Source organism: Talpa occidentalis, unplaced genomic scaffold, assembly GCF_014898055.3.
Source record: "Talpa occidentalis isolate TD23 unplaced genomic scaffold, MPIMG_talOcc4v2.1 talOcc4.5, whole genome shotgun sequence".
In the NCBI taxonomy this organism is placed as follows: Eukaryota; Metazoa; Chordata; class Mammalia; order Eulipotyphla; family Talpidae; genus Talpa; species Talpa occidentalis.
In genome coordinates this window covers 110,840,066-110,861,985 of record NW_023604861.1, presented here as the reverse complement: position 1 = coordinate 110,861,985, position 21,920 = coordinate 110,840,066, and the positions used below count along the sequence as shown (strand labels likewise).

The 21,920-nt window shown below is 43.7% G+C and overlaps 2 long non-coding RNA genes across 4 annotated transcripts; one reads left to right on the top strand and one right to left on the bottom strand.

Moving 5' to 3' along the window:
- Nucleotides 1-4,575: 4,575 nt before the first annotated feature.
- Nucleotides 4,576-9,500, bottom strand: LOC119259952 (uncharacterized). Its single transcript, XR_005128613.2, has 4 exons — nucleotides 9,380-9,500; nucleotides 8,665-8,729; nucleotides 5,281-5,402; nucleotides 4,576-4,713 (listed from the first exon to the last, which is right to left on the bottom strand). It is a non-coding gene; the product is annotated as an uncharacterized LOC119259952 (long non-coding RNA).
- Nucleotides 9,501-9,565: 65 nt separating this feature from the next.
- On the top strand, nucleotides 9,566-17,079 carry LOC119259326 (uncharacterized). Of its 3 annotated transcripts, XR_005128431.2 has the most exons (4): nucleotides 9,566-9,627; nucleotides 13,811-13,930; nucleotides 15,730-15,943; nucleotides 16,384-17,079. It is a non-coding gene; the product is annotated as an uncharacterized LOC119259326 (long non-coding RNA). The 3 variants fall into 3 exon arrangements; XR_005128429.2 differs by lacking the exon at nucleotides 16,384-17,079 and having other exon boundaries at nucleotides 15,730-16,377; XR_005128430.2 differs by lacking the exon at nucleotides 16,384-17,079 and having other exon boundaries at nucleotides 13,807-13,930; nucleotides 15,730-16,377.
- The last annotated feature ends 4,841 nt before the right edge of the window (nucleotides 17,080-21,920 follow it).

Here is a 21,920-nt window from a genome sequence, read left to right as displayed (position 1 = left end):
CGCCAATCTGCGTGGGCTGTGATTTTCTCCAGCAGAGCTCAGGAGCCTGGGAGCCCAGATGCCAGCGAGAAGGAAGAGCTGGCCTGATGGGCTGGGCACAGATAGGCAGGAGCAGGAGCAGGGAGGGAGGCTCCAGCAAAGGCAGGTGATGGAGGCTCATGAAGGTAAGCTAAATAGGGAAGGAAATGAAGAAGGGGGTGAGATGGGGGTTCTGATGCAATGACAAGAAAATGGCAAAGGGAAAGAGCCTGTAGGTTTGGAGGAGGCTGAAATCCCAGCGTACTGGGAGGTAGGAGTGGGCGGGCTGCAAGGTGGGAGGCTCTGATCAGAGTGGGCTGGAGAACAATTCAAGGCAATATGTAATCAAGTGCTAAATAGGATGGTATGAAATGTAAGTGGGCATGAGTGCTGGGGAGGAGGGGGGAGCTTGGGAAGAGGAGCTCAGTGAGGATTGGGAAGAAAGTCAGTGCAATTTGCTGTGTTAACATTTACAGCCTGCGTGGCACCCCCAGTAGGGAATTCAAGGTGACAGTGTAGCAAATGGCATCTTGAAGCTAGAAAACACTATGTGAATCAGACCTTCCAGAGGATCCAGTTCCTTTGGTCTCAGTAAAGACAGAATGCAGAAGGAGAGCATATCAAGAGTCTCCTAAGCGTGCCCGGAAATGCGGCTGTGCTCTCTATGGGGTGCCTGTAACTGGTGGTCTTCCTCACACCTTGCCGGCCTTTTTCACTCCCTACTTCTAGACCTTCTTTGATGCCACTTCCACAACCCCCTCCCCAGCTGTTCTCAAAACTTCAAGAAGCCAAACACACTTGGTAAAATTCTATAAGACAAGGTCATGAATCAATGTGGGGGTTTTTTGGTGGGGGAAAGGGAAACTGGGAGACATCTTCAAGGTGGCCCTTGGTGAAGATGAGGTTTACAGCATTTACCCTAGTCCACGTGAGCCCTGGGACCAGAAGAACAAGTTTTTGCTGGAAGTAGCACAGCTAGTGAGTCGCGGGGCAAAGGCTGGGTCAGCACTCTTTCCTCAACATGACTCAGAGGAAGTCAACCGATTTCCTTCCTGCCCACTTCCTGGTCAGTCAAAACCTGAGCCTCTGTGTCTCTCACCTCACAAGTTCTATGCTAGAATCATGTGTACGTATCTGTGGATTTTGTCTGTCCAATGCCCATTTCCCTTCTGTCTTTTGATCTCAGCACCCAAGTTAACTCTAGCGATGCATCTCTCACCCCCCCCCCCCACCATCCATTGAGGTGACTCAATTAGTGCTGACCACGTGGTCCAAGGTGAGTTTGATTCTTACTCCCTCACTGAAATTTGAATCCCGAGTCAAGGCGCTCTTTGTCCATGAATGGGGCCTGCTTAAAATATACTTCTGGTACTAAGATCCCAGACCCACCCTTTTAGAATCTGGTTCTGCAACTTTTCCTTCTAGTCCACACATCCTTCCAGAAAATTCTCCATTGTCACTTTGTATAAGTGGGATTTGACGCTTGCTACCCCCAAACTCTGGAGGGTCAATCAATACTTGCCATTAAATGAAAATGCAACTCACACCAGGTTAGGCCCTGGCAGGAAGTCACTTTCCATCTGTCTGCAGATCTTACAGGCACCACCTTCCAAACATGCCCAGAACTAGAGCAGTGCTTCTCACCACCCTGGCCCAACCACCACTGTCTTTGGCCCAGATCATTGCAGCAGCCTCCTCACTGGAGGGACCACACCTGCCCCTGAAGTCTGTTCACAGAGCAACCAGAGACAGGCATTCTGGAGGACGTGCTCTTCTACACACGTCCTTCCCACGACTCCCCCACTTTACTTAGAGTGAAGCCAGAGCTCTGTCGGTGACTTGGAGCCCCTAACATTCTCTGACTTCTCCTGCCTCTCCCTGTTTGACCCCTGTGCCCCAACCATGCCAGCATCCACTCTGGTCTTCAACACCCCAGGTACAACTCCAGTTTAGATCCTCTGCTTGTGTTGTCTCCCCCACTAGAAAAAAAACTCCAAGAGGCAGGGAGCCTTGTCTGTTGTATCCCCCGCACCTCGCTGAGTACATGGCAAAACCTAGGTGCTGAATTAGGATTTAATAAATAAATGAATGAATGAGCAATCAGTTATGAACTTGGAAGTCTGGTGCTTTATCTTCCTTTACTAACAGTGCCACCCCCAATCTGAATATCTTCTGACTACCTGCAGAACTTTGGGTAGTTGGTTTTAGTACTGTGAGGGTCTATGTTGTGTGTGTGTTTGGTGTTTTTTTTTTATAGCCATTAGTTCCTGAATCACTTTTTTTAAAACAGCCTTCATTTCTTAGAAAAGTTTTAAGTTTACAGCAAAGTTGGAAACTATAGACAGTGCAAATACTTCCTGTCCACCCCCTTTTACACAACCTTCCCCATTATCAACACCTCCACCCACCACAGAGAGACATTTGTTAGACTCAATGAATTTAAGTGAACACATTATCACCCAAAGTCCATACTTTACATTAGAGTTCACTCATGGTGTTGTACATTCTATGGGGTTGGACGAATGAGTATTCATTCATGTATTCATCATTCGAGTCTCCTACAGAGTAGTTTCCCTGCCTGAAAATCCTCTGTGCTCTACTTATTTCACTCTCTCTTCCCCCCTTGTCAACCATTGATCTTTCTACTATCTACCTCGTTTTGCCTCTTTTAGAATGTTATATATTTGGCATCATATAATACACAGACTTTTCAGACTGGCTTGTTTTACTTAGTAATATACATGGAAGTTTCCTCCATGTCTCTCCATAGTTTGATAACTCATTTCTTAGTGACAATGTTCCATTACCTAGATGTACCACAGTTTCTTTATTCTAACGGACATCTTGGTTACTTCCAAGTTTGGAAAATTATACACAAAGCTGCTATAAACACGTATGCAACTTTTTGCATGAACATGAGTTTTCAACTCACTTACCAAAGAACTTGATTGCTAGGTGGTATGGTAACAATATGTTTAATTTTGTAAGAAGCTGTCAAACTATCTTCCAAACTGGCTCTACCATTTTGCATTCCCACCAGCAAAGTAATAAGAATTCCTGTTGCTTCACATCTTCCTCAACATTTGATATTGTCTGTTTTCTGGATTTTGGCCATTTAAAAGATATGCACAGAATCACTTCTTATGCTTGTTTCCCAAGACAAAACCCAAGACTTTTGAGGTATATACAAAGAGTAATTTTCAAGTCAAAGAGAAGCAAACAAACCAAAATAAAAAGCATAAACACATAAGAATGTCTTTCTAAAGCAATGAAAGACAAAAACTGTGGTCTTTGTGGAGCCTGGTTTCCCTGGGAAGCAAGGCTGACAGGAGGGAGATGTTTATTGTTTTTTTGTTTTTTTTTTTAAGATCCTTGGTGAGGCATTACAGAAATTCCTAAGAACCTTTTCTCAGCATTTCGCTTTGCTTCAACATTGCCTTGCATTGGAGAATTCTACAAGCTTTCTATAATTGCCCTTGAAAATATTTGCTTCCTGGAAGAAGCACTTTAGGAGTTATAAAAAACAGACAACCAGGATATTTTTATAAGAAGCTCAGCTTCAATCTGTGGCCTGTGGCAAATACATGAGGACAGCTGCTAACCCACTGGCTGGTCTTGGAGTGTCTTAACTGGATAGTTCTGTCCGTTTTCAGAATCCTGTACCTTGTAGCAAGTAAGAGAAGCAAGAGGATCTTCCTTATAGCTCTGAAATAATGCAATAGCAGCAACTACCATTTCCAGAGCATCTACAGTGTAATTTACACTGTTCCAGGCACTTGGAAATTATTAAACCATTTAAACAATGAGTTCAGATGAAGTAATTTAAGACATATAAAGTGTTCAACACAGTACCCAGCACATAGTAAATAATCAGTTGAAAGTAGCTATTATTTTAAAATCTAATAATCCTCATGACAAGCCTATGAGATGGGTATTACTTCATTTTATAGATGAAGAAACAAAGTGAAGTGACTTCCCAAAGTGACTCAGAGAAGAGATGCAGGGCTAGGATTTCAATGCCAGATATCTGACTCCAAAAATGTACTCTCCCCATAACACCATTTGGATTTCAAATCACAAAAACCTCAGCTTAATCTGCTTACCAGTCAGTCTGGCCAGAAATTTGGGCACATGGGGAAATTTGTCTTAGTGCTTCATTTTTAACAAGTCATATTTACCATTCTGTGACTCTCTCACCCTCATCACTTCTAGAGCAATACAGATTCTTTCTCTTACCTGGTACATAATTTTATTTTTATTTTTTTAAATTTATTTATGCATATAAGAACTGGCGTCCAGGTCAGAGGTGTGGGGGGTGAGAGGATTCACCAGATACAGAGTGGGGAACAGAACAAGCAGGTTCGCTGAAATACACTACTGAGTGGAGCAGTGGGCGTGACAGGAAAGGTCTGCTATGTCCCATGGGTTATCTCCCTGTCCAGGGATTGAACTTGTGCTGCAGTGGGTGTGGATTGCTTCATGGTGCTGAGATTTAACCCCTTGCACCTCCCTCTGGTCATTTTATTGATGGGGAAGTGACTTGAGAAAAGATAAAAATCCCTAAAGTCCTGGACTGTCAAAATCAAACATCAGGATGAGCCTCTTTGAGTTATTTCTGTTTCCAGAAAAGATATGGGAAAGAGATGAACTTGGTCTTCTTCCTTCTGGGACAAGACCCTGGCCCCTTCTTTATCTCTGAAAAGGAAACATTGGCATTGAAAGTAATCTCAATTATGCTGATGCTAATCCATCCCTTCTTCCTTGCTTATATTTCCCCAACCCTCACATTCAGATGTTCTCTGTCCATTTGACATGGCCCACAGGAGAAGCAGGCTGTGTGCATTCCCAGAAAAGTGGGTGCGTGACATCCTGCCAAGAGCATTGTGGACCTTGGTTAGGACCTGGTGTTAACAGGATTGTCCCTGAATGAACCAAGTAACAATAAAATAAAGCTCTCTGTCCCCAAGCTTGACCATCTCCCAGACTAGAGCTGTTGACTCACAAAGGCAAGAGCCTAAGTGTGGTCTGTGACTGGAAAAACAACTCCCAGAGCCCTGTCCAATCTCAGGAATGGAGGGGTGTTTTGCTAGGATATGACCTCTCTCAAGTACTCCCCAGAATATGTGTTGACTACAGAGATTCTTCATTCCGTATGGAAAATGATTTTTGGTGAGAAAACCTCAGACTTGATTTGGATGTTCTATGCAGTACACCCCCCACCCCCTTTGACTGAATTCCAATGAAATCCTTCCAGAAGTTTACCTCCCTCTTACAGGAGAGTGTTTCCCAATAAACTTGAGTCACTTGAGTCTCTTCGTTCCAGACTGGTCTAAACAATATGAAGGAATCATTCCAAGGCTTCTCCCAGGTTTTGTTCATGATGACTAAGGAGAGAAGAGATCACCCATGGAGGTCTTTCTGCCTCTAAATTTTTAAAGGACGCATGGATTCCACAGTAATGGGAAAGAATAAATATTCTTAAGAAAGTCTTCTTTCCTTGTAGGAGAACACTGACCTGCATTTCTCTTGTTCAATTGTATCCATTAAAATTTTTTTCTGGATCTAACTGGGGTTCACAACTAGACTGGTATCAATGACCAGTGAGGTTTGAGAAGGTTCTTGTAGCCATACATTAAACAGCATCCCTGGTATCCTGTGTCAGGGCTTCTTGAGACAGCAGGCTAGAGCTCCCTGGCCCAAGAAGGACCCAGCTGCAGCTCCTGCCCTCCAGGACTCTAATGAGGACTGTAGGCAGCAGCAGGGCCCAGGTGCTGGGCACAGAGCCCAGACAAGGAAGGCTGGAGCAAGGCTGAATGCAGATCAGGGGCAAAGCAAGGGATTAGGTCAGACCTCAAAAATAACATTAGAAATCTATCAACCAGCAAGGAGGGCAGGTCAGGCAACAGATCAGTGCAGAGTGGCAGGTGGAGGAGCTATCCAGGAAGACAGTATATGAAAATCAGAAGGCAACTTGTCAATGGAAAGCAAAACAGCAAAAAAAAAAAAAGTAAAAGCAATTTTTTTGATGAAGGTATAAGTGCAATTTAATGGGAAAGGATGATTTTTTATCAACAAACAGTAAAGGAACAAGTATTTAACCATGAAAATGAACCTTAACCATCACTTCTCTCCATACACAAAAAAATTAAATTGAAATGACCTGTGAAAGCCCAAACTATAAAACTTTTCCCAGAAAATATAAGAGAAAATCTAACTGACCTTGGGTTTTCCAAATTCTTTAAAAGGAGTTTAATGATATAAATTGCAATAGTGTAAAAGTACTCAGTGAACTATATACACTTCAGGATAGTTAAAATTATAACTTTTACACTGTATTTGTTTTATCACATTAATAATAACAGAGAATACCTTCTCTTTAGACAATTGTGGGGGGAGGGGAATCCCACAAAGGAAAAACCCCAATAAATTGGACTTTATTAAAACCTAAAATTTTGTTCTTTAAAAGACATCATTACAATTATGAAAAAGTGATACATATTAAATTGTGCAAAAACTACATCTAGCATATATAAAGTACTCCTACATCTCAAGAAGACAAACCACCCAAGGTAGATAGAAGGCATGTAAGCACATTAGAAGAATCCTAACATACTTAGTCATCACGGAAATGCAAATTAAAAACACAGTAAAAAATCACTATATACTTACTAGAATGACTAATGTTAAGAAGACTATGCCAAATGCTGGCAAGGAAGGGGAGCAACTAGAACTCCTAACATCCTGCTGGTGGAGATGTAAAATGATACAACCACTTTGAAAAACAGTTTCACTGTTGCTCATAACAACAAATACCTATTACACAAACCAACTGTTACACAGTCAGGTATTTAACCTAGGGAAATGAAAGAAAGCATATGTTCACAAAAAAGTCTTGTACTTGAATGCTCATAATAGCTTTATCTGTATTCGCCGAACATTAGAAACAATTCGAATGTCCACCAAGAAGTGAATGGACTAACAAATTCAGTATATTTATACAATGGAATACTACTCAGCAATAAAAAGGAATGAACTAATATTGATATAAGCAACAACATAGAAAAACCTCAAAAAAAAAAGTAAAATAAGTCAGGCAAAAACAAAAGAAGTCATGTTGTTTACTTCTGTATATGAAATTCTAGAAAATAAAAATTGATCTATAGTAACACAATGCAGATAATTGATTGCCTCAAAACAGGATGGAGTGGGAGCAGTGAGGGGTGAATTATAGAGGCCACAGAAAAGCTTTTGGAGTGATGAACATTTTTGTTGTCTTGGTTATAACAATGGCTCCAGGACTATAAACATGCCAGAACTCATAAAATTGTGTTCTTTAAATATGTATAGTTAGTGGTATATCAATTATAATTCAATAAGCCTTTATAAAAGGAGAAGGAAACACCTACTTCCTGCCCTCAATAGGTAATACAGGGTCATGGCTACAATGTGGCTCTGGAGGCCTCACTAGATTTGGATTCATGCTCTACAATTGACTTCCTAGTTGTGTGAGCTTGGCCAAATCATGTGTTCTTTCTTGCTCTTTCCTCTGTGAAATGGTAATAACCATAGCGTCATGAAGACTGTATCATCTAGTATTTGTAAAGTACTTAGAAGCTAAGAAAGAGTGAATATTGATTATCATCACCATCAAGATCATCACTGATCATGCAAAGCAAAGCAAAGAGACCAAGTGGAGCTAAGTGTCCAGGAGGGTGGTTGGAGGGAGTAGGTGAGAAGGAGAGAGATCTAGGGTCCACTGCACCAAGGAATGTTTTTAGACAAATTTCTGACCACCTTGATTGAGCCCAGTCCCCACATTTAGCCAGACTAGAAGCTGCAGAAGAGAAAGTCAGGTGATGTAGCTGGATGAACATGAGTGGGCAGAGAATAAAGACACAATCCAACAAGGTGAGTGGGAACCTTTCCAGAAGTTCCTGATTTCTAGCCAATGCCTTATTGGTATCACTGTAGACACATTGCAAGATGGACTCTCCCCTGTCCCTATCAGCCTGGAAGTGGCTTCTTGACACATCAGAGGGACCACCCTTTAGTCTTCTAAAGCTTTCCAGTCAACTGCTCCTCATAGCTTAACCTCAGTGCACATTGGATCTGGGGATGTGCCACCTGACAGAATGAACACTGTGCAGGCTTTCTTTTTTTGTCAACCTCTCAGAGGTCACTTAGTCCCTGCCCCAGAAGAATAGGCCAGGGGTATTGCTACTGAGGGCGAGTTACCCATGGGAAGTTTAGCAAAATCTATGAAACATAAGGCTTGGGTGGAAATACTGAACGAGTTGGGATGGGGAGTGAGGAGGAAAGGTGACTGGTCAGAGAATAAAGGACATTTCTCCAGGGCCCATTACTGGACATTGCTGGGCACAAATAAGCATAAATCCCAAAGAAAATATGGATTGCTTTGCAGTCAGGGCTGTGGTTGGATCCAGGAGGACGGAAGCCTGTGTCTAGGTGATTTCCTTCTCTGGGAGAGGTTCTTCCAGGAGCGAGAAGGAATAATAGTGCTTTACGATTCAAGAGAACTTTGTGCACTCAGTGGTGTTGCATGGTACAAAGGTGTCACGTTCGGGCTGTGAAGCGCTCATGTCTCAGCATCCCGTCCCACTGCTGTGCTAGTTCGGCTCCATGTACCTTATCATGTCCTCCTAGATCCTGCTGCATGTCCAGAATGACCTCCGCAGATCACATCATCTGGGCTGTTCATGGTTTGGCCCACAGGAGACACAGGAGTGGGGGGACAGCAGGATAGAGAGAGGTCAGGGTGTTTCTTCCTTGTGCCCTCCTACTTTGGCATCTGGACCTGGCAGAGCCTGTGCCCCTCTGTGACTCGAAGTGCACCCTCATGAAGCCATGGGGTCTCTACCCCATCTCTGGTCTCACACTTTCCACTCCTTGATCCTCTAGGCTTGGGGATGGTCAGAGCACTATGCCTTGGCTCATCTTTGAGCGCCCCATTAGTCTTGATTGCTCCCCCAACCCTGCCCTCCCTCCTCTAAGGGAAACCTCTCCTTTTGAACTGTATTAGATAGACTCTGTTCCCTACCAGGAGCTGACTGATAGAGTCAGCCGTTAGCTGTGCCATACGTGGGGCAGCCATCTCTTGGGTCTGCCTGCTTCTCCGTGGATGGGGGTAGCAGACATGTGAGGGCCAGAAGAGGTGCCACTCCAGGGGGGACCCTCAGGACCGTGACTCGAGGATTCTGTAGGCCTCGTGGTCCCTTTTCCCTCCTCCCTAAGCCTCCTTGCCCTCAGATAAACCCTGCTCACTCACAATGAGAGAGGAGACAGGAAGAACCCTGATATGTCATCATGCAGGCCCAGGAAGGCAGGAGGGCATTCTGCCTACCTGGCACACCAACCTTCCCCTCACAAAGGTCAGTCTGCCCAGATAAGGAAGTACCTGCAACCAAAGAAAATAAATCCAAACCCAAAAATACAGGAACTGAGCATCTCAATTAACAGGGACCTGTATGTCCTTACAGAACTCTGTTTATGAGGTAATAAAGCATTTCAGTGACTCTGTTCTGGAACCCACAAAGTCCCCTTGAAAAGCTTATGAGGAGACACTGCTAAGGGCTCCGGGAGGACTGGAGGGTGAGTCTGGGCACCTTTGCCTTGAAGTTGCAGGTTTTCTCTGGGGAGGACTGAGGTTGCATGGGGCGCACCAGGCCCCAGAGGAGATGTCATGATATGGTTGCCTCTGGGAAAAACTTCATGGTTTAGAAAGGGCAGCCTGAATCACAAGAACTAAAGGCCAATTGTTCTTTGCAAAGTTTGGAGAAAAGCTGCATTAGTTTTTGCTTGGAAAGGGACGGTTATAGAGTGGTGGTCAGCAGCATGGCATGGAAGCCTGAGATAGAACATGGGCTCTGCCACTTATTTATTGTCTGACCTTGACAAAAGCATGACCCTCTCTGTGACTCTCTTTGGGTGCCTATAAGATGGGGAAAATAGTAATAATATGACTGAATTTTTGAAGATGAAATGAGATAATATGTGCATTGTTCTTAGCATGAAGCCTAACAACTAAGTGTTTAAAAAATTAGCTATTATCAAGAATGTCACCATTTTACCATCTCTTCCCATCTAGACCCTTCTTCCCAGCTCCATAGACAGCAGGCACTTCAGGGGTTTAACTAGTAATAACTTTACACCTCCTCATGGGATGGTGAGACCATAACATAAATTCCAGGCTCAGATCAACTCTTGAGATGGAGAAGAGTCCAGAGGTTTCTGGAGGCCAAGGGCAGAAGCTGGGGAGAACTAAGAAATAATTTGCCAAAGGAACTACCTGCAAATGACCTCAGCACAGTGTTGACAGCTAGTGGTCTTGTGGGGGCCGTGCCTTGGGGAAAATTTGACACAAGGACTGGCAAAGCTGGACATGATTGCATGCTCCACTATAGAAGGTAAACTAGTCAGCTGAGGGTCTCAGTTTCAAAAATCCACTGTAACATGTAATACAACTTGCTGATGTTTGAAAAATGATGTGCAGCAAGAGAAAGGATGGTGGCTAAGGAAGAGGCCAGCCGGTTGCCAAGGATACAGCACACTTTGGGGATTGCTCCAGGTCTGGGGCTATCCTGCATCAGACTCCCAAACTGGATGTGGTCAACAGGCCGTGGTTGGATTCTCTCTTAAGGAGACACTAACATCAACCAAAGTAATAAAACACTGACTACAGACCAGCATGCTAATTCTCACTTTCTAACATTTAATGAACACCTTCTATGTGTCAGGCAGTTTTGAATAAGCACATTGTCATAGAGTCCACTTGCTGCTTGGGGAGATAAAAGATAAACATCTATTGGGCCTCCCTGGTGGTGCAGGTGTTAAAGACAGTGCTATCAAGCAATAGGGAGCAACACACATGGCGCAGCAGACCTCTCCTGACTCACCAGCTGCTCTCCTCAGCAGTGTATTTTAGTAGTTCTGCTCCCACTCTCCCTGGTGAATCCTCTCACCACCCCCCACACCTCTGGACTGTACCCCAGTTCTTGTATGCATAAATAAATCTTTTTTTAAAAAAAGATAAACATCAAGAGACTCAGAAGACAGAACACAGACTGGGAGAAAATATTTACAAAAGATATATATCTGAGTAGGAATGTTATGAAAATATACAAAGAACTCTTAAAACTCAACAATAAGAAAAGGAACAACTCATAAATGGTCACCACTTCTGCATTGCTTTCTTGAGATGCTTGCAATTGGAAACCATTTGCCATGATACAGAGAAGCCCAGATCACATGTAAGTGTTTCGGTTGACAGCTTCATCTGGGGTCCCAGCTAACAGTCAGCATGAATGACCGCACTTGTGATGACATTAGCTCTAGCTCTAGCCACTGTCTGGTTGACATTGCATAAGAAACACTGGGCAAGAACCACTGAGCTGAGATAGATAATAATAAAAGGGCTGTTGTTGGTGTAAGCTACTGAATTTTGAGGTGATTTGTTACATAGCAACAGAAAACCAGGACACATGATAAGTTGATGGCCTGTGTCCCCTACTGAAGTGTAAGCTAAATAAAATAGACAGCTTCTTTCAATCACAGCCCTATCCCTAAGATCTAGAAATAACTACATGCTTGATAAGCATTTGTTAAATGAATGAACATGTCATTCCTCTTCAACTTACATACCATTGGATGAGGTCAACAAGGCAGGGGTTCTTATCCCTTTTAAAGATAAGGAAAACAATCCAGAGAAGTAACTTGCCTAAAGTCACAAGCTACTGTCAACATAAAGACTTGATCTCAAGTCTCCTGGCCCTCTAATTTGTGTTTTCTCCTGTACCATACTGATGTCAAGCAGATCAATGTATGTAACTGTGTAACTGTCCTAAACTGGGGTGGAACTCAGTGATAATGGGCATCCAGGTGAACCCAAGCCTGGCATCCTTCCTGAAATAGGCAGTATTTACATAAGTGTTGAAGCAAGGACAGAATATGACATGACTGGAGAGAGAATTCCAGGAGTAAAAGCTCTTTGAGTGACTTACAGTCTAAACTGAACTGCATGTGTGTGGAGTTGGAAATAGAATAGGTAAGAGAAGTTTGGGGTATATGACAATGACAAGGAAAAATCAGTGCTCTAGGTGTAAGGAAGGTCTCCTCAATTGAGCTTGATGTCTACCAAAACCCAAGTAGTCTACCTTCCAGACCAAAGCGATTGACTATTCAATGAAGGAAGTTGGTCTCTGGATGAGATCTCTGCTCCTGGTGCAGTTGTGATACTAATGAGGAAAAGGACATGGCTCCATTATCCTTGTGGACCAGAGGAGTGCTACATTTTTCCTTTAGTTCCTGTTCTTCTTGCCTTCCCTAATTTGACAGTCTCCATCCTTACCAAAAGAGGGGGAAATGACAAACAGAATTTCTCTTGAATCTTGGCAACAGAGCTCAGGCTTTTATTAGCATGCAGTAAAAATGGCATTGACCTTGGTAACAAATAAATTAAATCCTGGTTGGCTTGGACTTTTATATCTTGGCCTTTATAATTCTACTTACTAACTGATTTACTTCCTTAGCTCTATACCCCAATATCTCCAGCAGTTGACCTTCCAATAGCTGCCATTTATCTTACCTCAGGGATACAGATCACAGACAAACCTGAAATGGGTTGTACAGATAATCCATAAAGATAAATGTGTTTTAGACATTTACCCCCTGGAGGGGTAAGAGGCAGCTTGAGTGATAAAAACCTGTGGGGTGGACTAAAGATTTGGGAAGCCAGTCCTAATTGGGAGTGTGTATCAATCTTCTAAACTTCTTGGAAACTCATCTGTCAAAGTGGGAATAATGTCACATTAGCATGGAGGACTGACTGCTCCCTAAAAATAAAATTCCATACCAAAGTAATTACCTTCACTCGATTAGAACTGAGTGCTTTCCATGAACAGATTGAGATCTCCAATGGAATACATAATGTAGTTCCTATTCTCAGGATTTCCAGTCTACTAAGGGAAATAAGACATACATATATAAAACAGCCACCAGTAAAAAGGCTGGCAATAGTGGCAGAATGGATTGTAGAGGGAATCAATGCTGTGATCAGTAAAGACGGCTGCATGGGAGAGGTGGGACTTGATGTGGGCCTTGAAGGCAACATTGGGGTAGGTAGACAAGAGTCATGTATACCTCGTATTCAGCAAAATCTGCAGTATAGGGGCCTCCTTGGTGGCTCAAGGGGTTAAGATGTAGCACTATGAAGCTATCTGAAGCCACTGCAGCACAAATTTGATACCTAGTCAGGGAGGTGACTTACATGGCGCAGCAGACCTCTCCTGACTCGCCCGCTGCTCCCCTCAGCAGTATATTTCAGTCAATCCGCCTGTTCTTCTCCCCACTCTGTCTCTGGTGAATTCTCTCAACCCCACACCTCTGGCCTGTACCACAGTTCTTGTATGTATAAATAAATAAATCTTTAAAAAAAAATCTACAGTACACAGTTTATTAATATAGTACACAGTATCTGTAGTACAGTTTGTTATTAACTATCAGCATATTTAAAAGTCATAGTATATTCATAATCTGAAACTACTCTGTGAATAGGTTGTATTATTTGTTCAAAAATTGTTCAGAAACATTTGCTGCCAACCCTACATAGCCTTTGCCTGATTCTCTTCCCTAGGGGAGGAGTATACCTCCCAACCCATGCATATCAGAGTTCGCCATGTGACTTCATTTTCCAATATAAGTGATGTACCTCACACTCAAGCAATGTTGGAAGTCACTGAGTGATCCCTTGTTGCTTTTTCCCTCTGTCCCAAGGTAGACATGCCCCAGAGAGGTCCTGCTTTTCAGCCCAAGATTGAAGACTAAGATTGAAGAAGACATGGAAATCAGTTGAGAGTTGGACATGCAACATAAGAAATAATCCATTGTGAATAGAATGGTAGGTCATACAACATAATTTAGTCTAAACTGACAACAAAAGCTTCATGTAGAAAACCTCTCACTAGCAGCATAAGGAAAAACACACTCCTCCTTTGTGTCTCTTCTACTCTCCATACTCCATGGCCATATTACTTCACTTCTGACACCAAATGTTGTGTTTTCCATACAGCAAGCAATTCTGAAACACCTGCAAGAATTCTGACATTATCTACCCGGAGGTATAGTCAGATCCCACCACTTAAGGACTCAGTCTCACCAAATTGTCCCCCTCCCTTCAGATGCCAATAGAAAGTCCAGGTTGTCACTTATGCTTCTGACTGACCAGTTATAGGTCAGAAGTTCCAGCAACCCCCTCCCTAAAGTTGGATTAATTTGTTAGAGAGACTCATAGAACTCAAGAAAACGTTTATTTACTAGATTTCCAGTTTCCTTTAGAAGGTTATAACCCAGAACAGCCAGGTGGAAGAACTGCAGAGGGCAGGATGTGGAGGCTTTGCTAGAGAAGAATGATTGATGAATTCTGAACTCACTCCCCAGATCCTCTCCCTCCCTTTTCTCTAGCTAAAAGGAAATTCACCAGTAAATGCTTTGAATTGGGATTTGGGGGACCTGAGTCCCAAGCCCTGAACCTGCCCTTGATCAATAGAGTGAACTCAGACAAGTCATATTACCTCCCTGAATTTAGGTTTCCTGTCAGAGAAATGCGATTGGAGGGCCAGCTCCATCCACCAGCTTGCTATTTACTTACCATATTGCCAACCCCCGTTCAGACCTTACCCTTCCAATCTCTTTAAAAACACCTCATCTAATTGTTTTATTATAGATAGAAACTTCCCCAGAATTGTTCCGTCTCCTCATATGCTGTAGGAGTGGGAGTAATGACCCAAATGTCAATGACACCTCTAGCTGCTGGCTCTGGGCTGTGCAGAGCAGCTGGCAGTGGCGTTCTTAGGAAATGAACTGGAGGCTGCTACAGTTTGGCACTTTCCCCGAACAGCTGGTGTGGAGAGCAGGGCGGGTAGGAAAACCTCTGAGACTGGCCAACTGCAGCATATATTAAGGGCAACCCAGATGACTGGTAGCTAATCACCTATGCCCATGTAATCTGTAAGCTGTAGTTTCTCCTTCTGAAGGTCTCTCTCTAGTATATGTGGAAGGAAGCTTATCTCACACCACTCCATACCTGTCCACCTGAGCTAGGCTTCACACTGAGCCTCTATCTTCACGTGATCCCACCAGCCTCCTTTCCCATGGCCCTCCTGTGGCCCTTTGTATGGGTTTCAGGATCACCACGCTTCCCTGAAGAATCTTTAGATGAGGGATATCTGGACCTCCCTGGTGGCTCAAGAGTTAAAGTCTCACCAGCCACTGCGGCCTGAGTTCGATTCCAGGCCAGAGAGCTGACCCACATGGCACAGCAGACCTCTCCTGTCTTACCCGCTGCTCCCCTTAGCAGTGTATTTCAGTAGATTTGTCTGTTCTGCTCCCCACTTTGTCTCTGGTGAATCCTCTCACCCCCACACCTCTGGCCTACATCCCAGTTCTTGTATGCATAAATAAAAATTAAAAAAAAATAAATGCGGGAGATCTAAGGAAAGATCATACTCCTTTGCGCCCCTCTGTTTAAAGTATGGATATAGGCTCTTCTTGTGTTTTCCTAAGACTGTAGGATTAACAAAACTGCAGAAGAGAGTTATAATCACAGAAGAAAAACAACTAAGTTGCAGGTTGCCTACAAACGCTCCTGGAGTCACTGACCCATGACCTGGATACACTGTTTGCCTTCTGTCTCCACAGCCTTCAGGACTCCCATCTCCCTGCAGAGTGAACTTAACTTCTATGAACACGACGACAGCCCATGGCCAGACTCCCCTACCTGGAGTCCACACCCCAACTCCCTGTTTTCACCAAGAGAGAAAAAGAAAGCCTCTTCTTCACCAAGTGAATGTTGGAAGAATTTCTGCAGTAAGCTGTAGCTGTCTGCCCACCAGGAAGACAGTCTTCTATATTAGTATGCATAGCCATTTATTTCTTCCTGTCTCAACATGTCCATTCCAGAATCAGCTCTGAGCTCATTCCTCTGCATAACCAAAAAGCACAGTGTTTTTCCCAAAACAAAAAGCAGTCTTTACCCTAAGGTGGATTTCCTTCTTCCTCTTGGTAAACAGAAAAAAACCGAGGCTTTTGGATTACTGCATTCCCTGTTTCAAGCCTTCAAGATTGCAGGAGTATTAGGGTCTGCTGTGAGAGCACCCCCTCACATAAATAATAATCCGATATGAACAGCTAGTCACAGTTGAAGGCAGAAGGTTCTGGGCAGCCTTCAGAAGTAGGTTCTTCTAAGAGTTAAGGTTTTAAACCAAGCATACAATTAAAATGGTCTTTGTGTCTGTAGCACAAGGCTTCATCAGCCAGCAAGACCAAATTACCCCTGTGTTTATTTTTTTTAAGGCATTAACCTATGAATAAACAGCACTTGACATTGAAAATTGCCACATTAAGTACCCAGCTCCTCTGCCCAATTACAGCAGCCCACAGAGTTCTTCCAAATTGTCACCTAGGAAGAATATGACAGCAAACAATGCTTTAAAAGTAAGTAATCTGCTCTATAATTATTTTAGCGGCTGCAACTGCCAACCAGCAGGATCACTTATGAAAAAGGACGCAGTCGCTCCTTATTAAAAATGCATGAATATACAGTCTCTTGATTGTAGAAATAATCAGCAGACTATCTAATGTAAGAAGACGTAGACACAGAAGAATTAATTAGGGTGAAATTGATTAAGAAGAAGAGGGTAAAAATCTATCTGTGATGATTCAAGCTCCGATTAAACTCAAGCATTAATTCTCACATTCTTTTCAAATTTAAGACTCATCTAAATGTTCCACATTAATATTCCAACATACCTCACCCTTCCTTTTCCAAATAGAAATGCAGGCGTTTCTAATGATATCTAAAGACTATGTTCTTGTTGACTAGAAAACCCCCGTCTTAAGGATTTGGGAAGGTTAGAGTTTTCATTATTATTTTAAATAAAAGACAGCATGGCAGGAGACTGGGAGAGTCGAAATGCCCACATTCATTCTGGTCTGAAGCACTTAAAACGTCCATTAGATTTCTCAAAAACTAAAGGAAGGGTGCAACACAAACAATGACGTGACAGCCTCCTGAATTCTCTTTGTCTTATGGTAACCTGCTCTGGTAGAGATAAGGGGCCCTCGCTGGGGTCATACATTCCCTGCCTCACCCTGAGACAGAGCTGTATCCAACCACAGAACCACCTGCAATTATCTCCCATCTCCTGAGAGGCCTCCAGGCCCTGGGACTCCGCCACCTGCTCCCCTGATAAGGGTGAGGTAGCTGATATATTCCCAGCTTCTCGGGTGCCCTCCCTCCTCCCTTGCATCCATCTGAAGGATGTGAGAAGACACTTCCCTGCAACATTGATTTTTCTCTTCTCACTCTTCCTCCATTAGGAACCCTCTCTGTGGCTCCTGGCTCTCCCCCTGCAGACTGTTTCCCAGGGTCACTGACCTTTCCTTGCTCCACCAAAGGTTGCTCTCTTTGCAGTGCTTCTTCCATCTGCTGCCTTGTTTTTTTTTTGTCCCATGGCCGTTATGGCTGAGTGCATCCTTTGTCTGGGCTGGGACAGGCTACTGGGGCTGAGAAGCAAGCCAGAGGGCTCCAAGCTAGCCCTCTGCCCGGAATGCAACCACTCAACACCAACTAATCAAGGTTCTTGGGCAGGAGTGTTCAGGATTGCCAGCCTTATCAAAGAAATGTGGAGAGAGAGAAGCAAAGACACCGTTTCAAGTCCTTTTTCGCCTCGGTATGATCTTGTTTTCTCTTCACTGCCCTGCGAAGTAATCACAGTTCCAATTCTACTCAGGAGACATAGTTGGTCACAGAGTCTACCTCCTCCTTAGGGAGTGCAGCTAGCCCCCACACCCCAAGAGTTTGCCAGCAGAGCTAGGGGAGAGGGCATTCCAGGCTGAGGAAGCAGAATAAGGGGATCTGGGAACTGGGCCTACTAGGGAAGTCCATTTACATTTATGACAATATAAGCATTAGAGTTCCCCTCATAGCCCTGCTTGCTGGTGTGGAAGACTGGGCAGGTGTCGTGGGATCCAAAATAGGCCACCAAGGAGCTTAGGACTACTTTGACTAAGAGCTCAGGGAGAAGTCCAGACATTCCCCTCCTTAAGTTGAGTGCTCCCTCAGGGTGCAGTCAAGCTCTCCTATGGTCCGGTTCCATGCCCATACCTCCTGTCCTGGCATCACTGTAAGTCACTTTGAACAAAGAAGAATATGTTGAGACAAAAAGGCCCTGCCTCTTCTCTCAGGAAGCTCCTTTACCTCTATGTAAATTTGTGGATGCAAATTGCCATTTGGGGGCAGGCACCCCGGAGCAGCCCAGCCCCAAATGCAAATAATTATGGGGGAAGAGTGGTCAATCACTCTAACAACACCATCTTCAGAGTCTGGGATCTCAGGACCCATGAATGTCCTGTGCCCTACACAGAAGCTACCACAGTCACCGCCAAGCCTCTCCCCCTACTCTTTTCCCCCTCCCCTTTCTATTACTCTGTTCTTGTCCTTCCTCTCCCTCCATTCAGTTATCAGCAAATGGTTCTGAGTGCCTACCTGGAACTTGACCTTTGTCCTCGGTACTAAGGCAAGAGATAAAACTTCACAGGTTGGCAGGAGGATGTCATTGACTCAAATGGAGCAAGTGGAAAACCGCAGTAGATAGTATGTCATAAAGTATTCAACCAGGTGCTACCAATTCAATATTGAATCAGTGAAAGTGAGAAACCCTGAAACATGGACTGGAGTGCTTAGGGAAAATAGGTGGGACTAGAATTCAGTCTTGAAGCTGAGTAAGTGTCATCTGAATTGAGAGAAAAGGCCCCAGGGAATGGGGGTGCTGAGCAAGGGCCTAGCCCGGAGGACAGCTTAGCAAACCCTTCACTCTGGCTGGAGGAGAAAGCACTTGCTGGGGAGGACAGGAAGGCAAGCTTTGCCAGGCCCTGCATGCCCGCATTGGAGATTTGGATTTACTCTAGACTGGCTGCTGGTTCTCAAGCTTTGGTATGCTGCCCGGAGTGCTGGTGAAAATGAAGGTCCCCAGGCCCTTGCCTTGGTAGGTAGGGTACATTTCAAACAAGCACCCTAGGTGGTCACCCAGAGGTGTGTTTGCCAAAGGTCCTCTTCTGGCCACCTGTCCCTCCTCCGGGTAAAGCCAGGGCTTTGTTTGCACCATGGAAACCGCCGGGCCACCGAGGGTTCCCAGCTTCTGCAAGGAGGTTGAGCTTCGTCTCTTAGGAACCTGGAGGCTGGCACAGGGAATTATTTTGACTACACTATAGCCAAAGGCAAAGCAACCCTAGAGTCATTCCTGTGGAAGAGTGGAGAAGCTACCTCAGGCCTGAGGCCATCTGGAAATCCCCCCACCATCCCCACCAGCCAACAAAGAAATAAATTTGGTGGTGATATTTTTATATTCTAAAGGCCGCGCTCTAGGTTACCTGAAATAACTGTCTCCCCTTAGCCCTGAACATACATTGAATCCCAAATCCACCCTTTAATATATGTGTTTTATGACTGATGACTTGCCCTCTCTATTAAACATCTGTTTGTTCAACTTCTCAATTGTTTACTGGGAAATGTTCAAATGAGAGAAAAGTTGAAAGGCTAGAGAGAAAGATCTATCTTTTATCTAGATTTACCAAGCGTTAATATTTTGCCACTTGTTTTCTTTTTCTCTCTTTGTGTAATACATATGTGTGTGTACATATCTAAACACTTTCTTTTTGCAAAGACATTTGAAAGTCAGAGAAACCGTGACACTTCATCCCAAATACTGAAGAGCTAGGATATTCCTCCTAGATCCACAAGGTTATCATCACACCTAAGAAATTTCACAATGATGCAGTACTACTAGCTAAGTTACAGAAGATACTTAAATTTCCCTGATTCTTCCTAAATCTTTTATGGCTTAAAAGATACAAGATACCCCTAGTATCTATCTAATCATGTCTCTTCAGATTCCTTTAAGCTAGAACAGTTTCCCTGCCTTGGGTTATTGTGGGGGGTTTTTTTTGTTGTTATTGTTAGCTTGTTTTTGATGATACTGGCATTTCTGAGCAGTCCAGGCAAGTTGCCTTATAAAATGTCTTGCAATACGGATTTCTCCAATTTGATTCAAAATAGATATTTTGGGGCAAAAATATACTGTAAGGTGATGCCATATCTTCCCCTGGCCCCCCATCACGTCAGGAGGCATGCCCGGTCTGTTTGTCCCATTGGTGGTGATGCTAAGTTGGATCACTTATTTGAGGTGTGTGCTGTACATTTTGATGCTTGGCTTCATTTAACTAAGCACTGTATAGCTCTTATTGACAAACTCAACTGATTATAAAGTGCTTATGGGTAAGAACCGAGTCTACTCCTTTGGAAAATAATGCTTTAGAGTTTACAAGACTTTTTGATATAGAATATGTCATTTTCTCTTCAGACATCCCAAGGGAGATATTTTTATTCCCATTTTACAGGGATGCAAAATCCCATAGTGCTTAGGAATTTAATATCAGGTCCGCCCCTTATTAATGCCTTTTAGGGCATGTTACTTAACCTCTTGCTTAAATTTCTGTTTGCTCAACTATAAAAGTTATCTCTTTCTCCCAGAGTTGTTGTGAGTACTCAATATAGGCATGGAAAATAAAACGCCTGACTTATGCGGTTAACACATAAAGAACACTTTAAAAATGAAAGTGTTGAATGTATAGAGAGAACCACATGATACACACACTTCTATATAAACCTGCTCAAGAAAGTGAGGGTCTGCGGCAATTCCACTCCTAGGGATCTACCCAAAGAACACAAAAACATTGATTCAAAAGAGCACCTGTACACCTATGTTCATTGCAGCACTATTACAATAGGTAAAACCTGGAAACAAGCCAAATGCCCAAAAACAGATGACATGATCAGGAAGATGTGGCATATATACACAATGGAATATTATTCAGCCATCAAAAAAGATAAACTCATGCCATTCGCAACAACGTGGATGGAATTAGAAGGAATTATGCTCAGTGAAATAAGTCAGAAGGAAAAAGAAAAAAATCAGATGGTTTCACTTATAGCAGGAATATTGGGGAACCCAATAAGACATCAGTGTAAAAAATAGTAACAGTTCAAAACACAACAAAGTAAAAAATGGACAATTATAAATCAGAGACATCCTGCAGGGGAGGAGTAGGGAGAGGGATCAGAGGGAGGGAGGGAGGAGCACAGGGGACTGAGGTGATGGTGCACGGGTGCATTGGGGAAGGAAACTCTATGGGGACGACACCTGAGGGGGTGGGGGGAAGCAAATATTGTTTAAAAATGAACAATGATGTAAAAACAAAAAAAATTAAAAAAAAAAAGAAAGTGAGGGTCTGGACTTTGGTCAGAGACTGGATTCAAGACACACCTGCCTGTCTCCGAATCCTGCCTGAATCTACCAGCAATGGCTAGCCAGTGTCCTTGTGGTAACCCTTTAATCAAAAGCACTTGAACAGTGTGTATACAAGTTAGACATAAATGTAAACATCTTTCCTCACCTAATTTAAAAATGCATGAAGCGAGGCCCTACTGCTCTGATTATACAGGGTTGCCCCACACCAATGGCCTTTCTGCCCAGTTCCCTGCCCTTGTGCCTCTTGAAGCTGGTTGCTGCATCTCCCAACATCCCAAACTCACCACACTGACACTGTGTGCCCAGAGGCAGCACACTGTGGCTGGACAACACTGCATGTTTGACCTAAAATGTTCCCCTGCCCTGTCTCTGCAAGGTGATGCATCTGGAGTAGGGACAAGACTAGTGAGTGGTCCTTGGTTCAAGTGGGGAAGTTTTAGGAGTCCAGGTCAGGCAGAGGTCCCTGAAAGACCCCCATCATTGTTTTTGGAAATCCCCATGCCCCACCCCGACTCTGCAGGG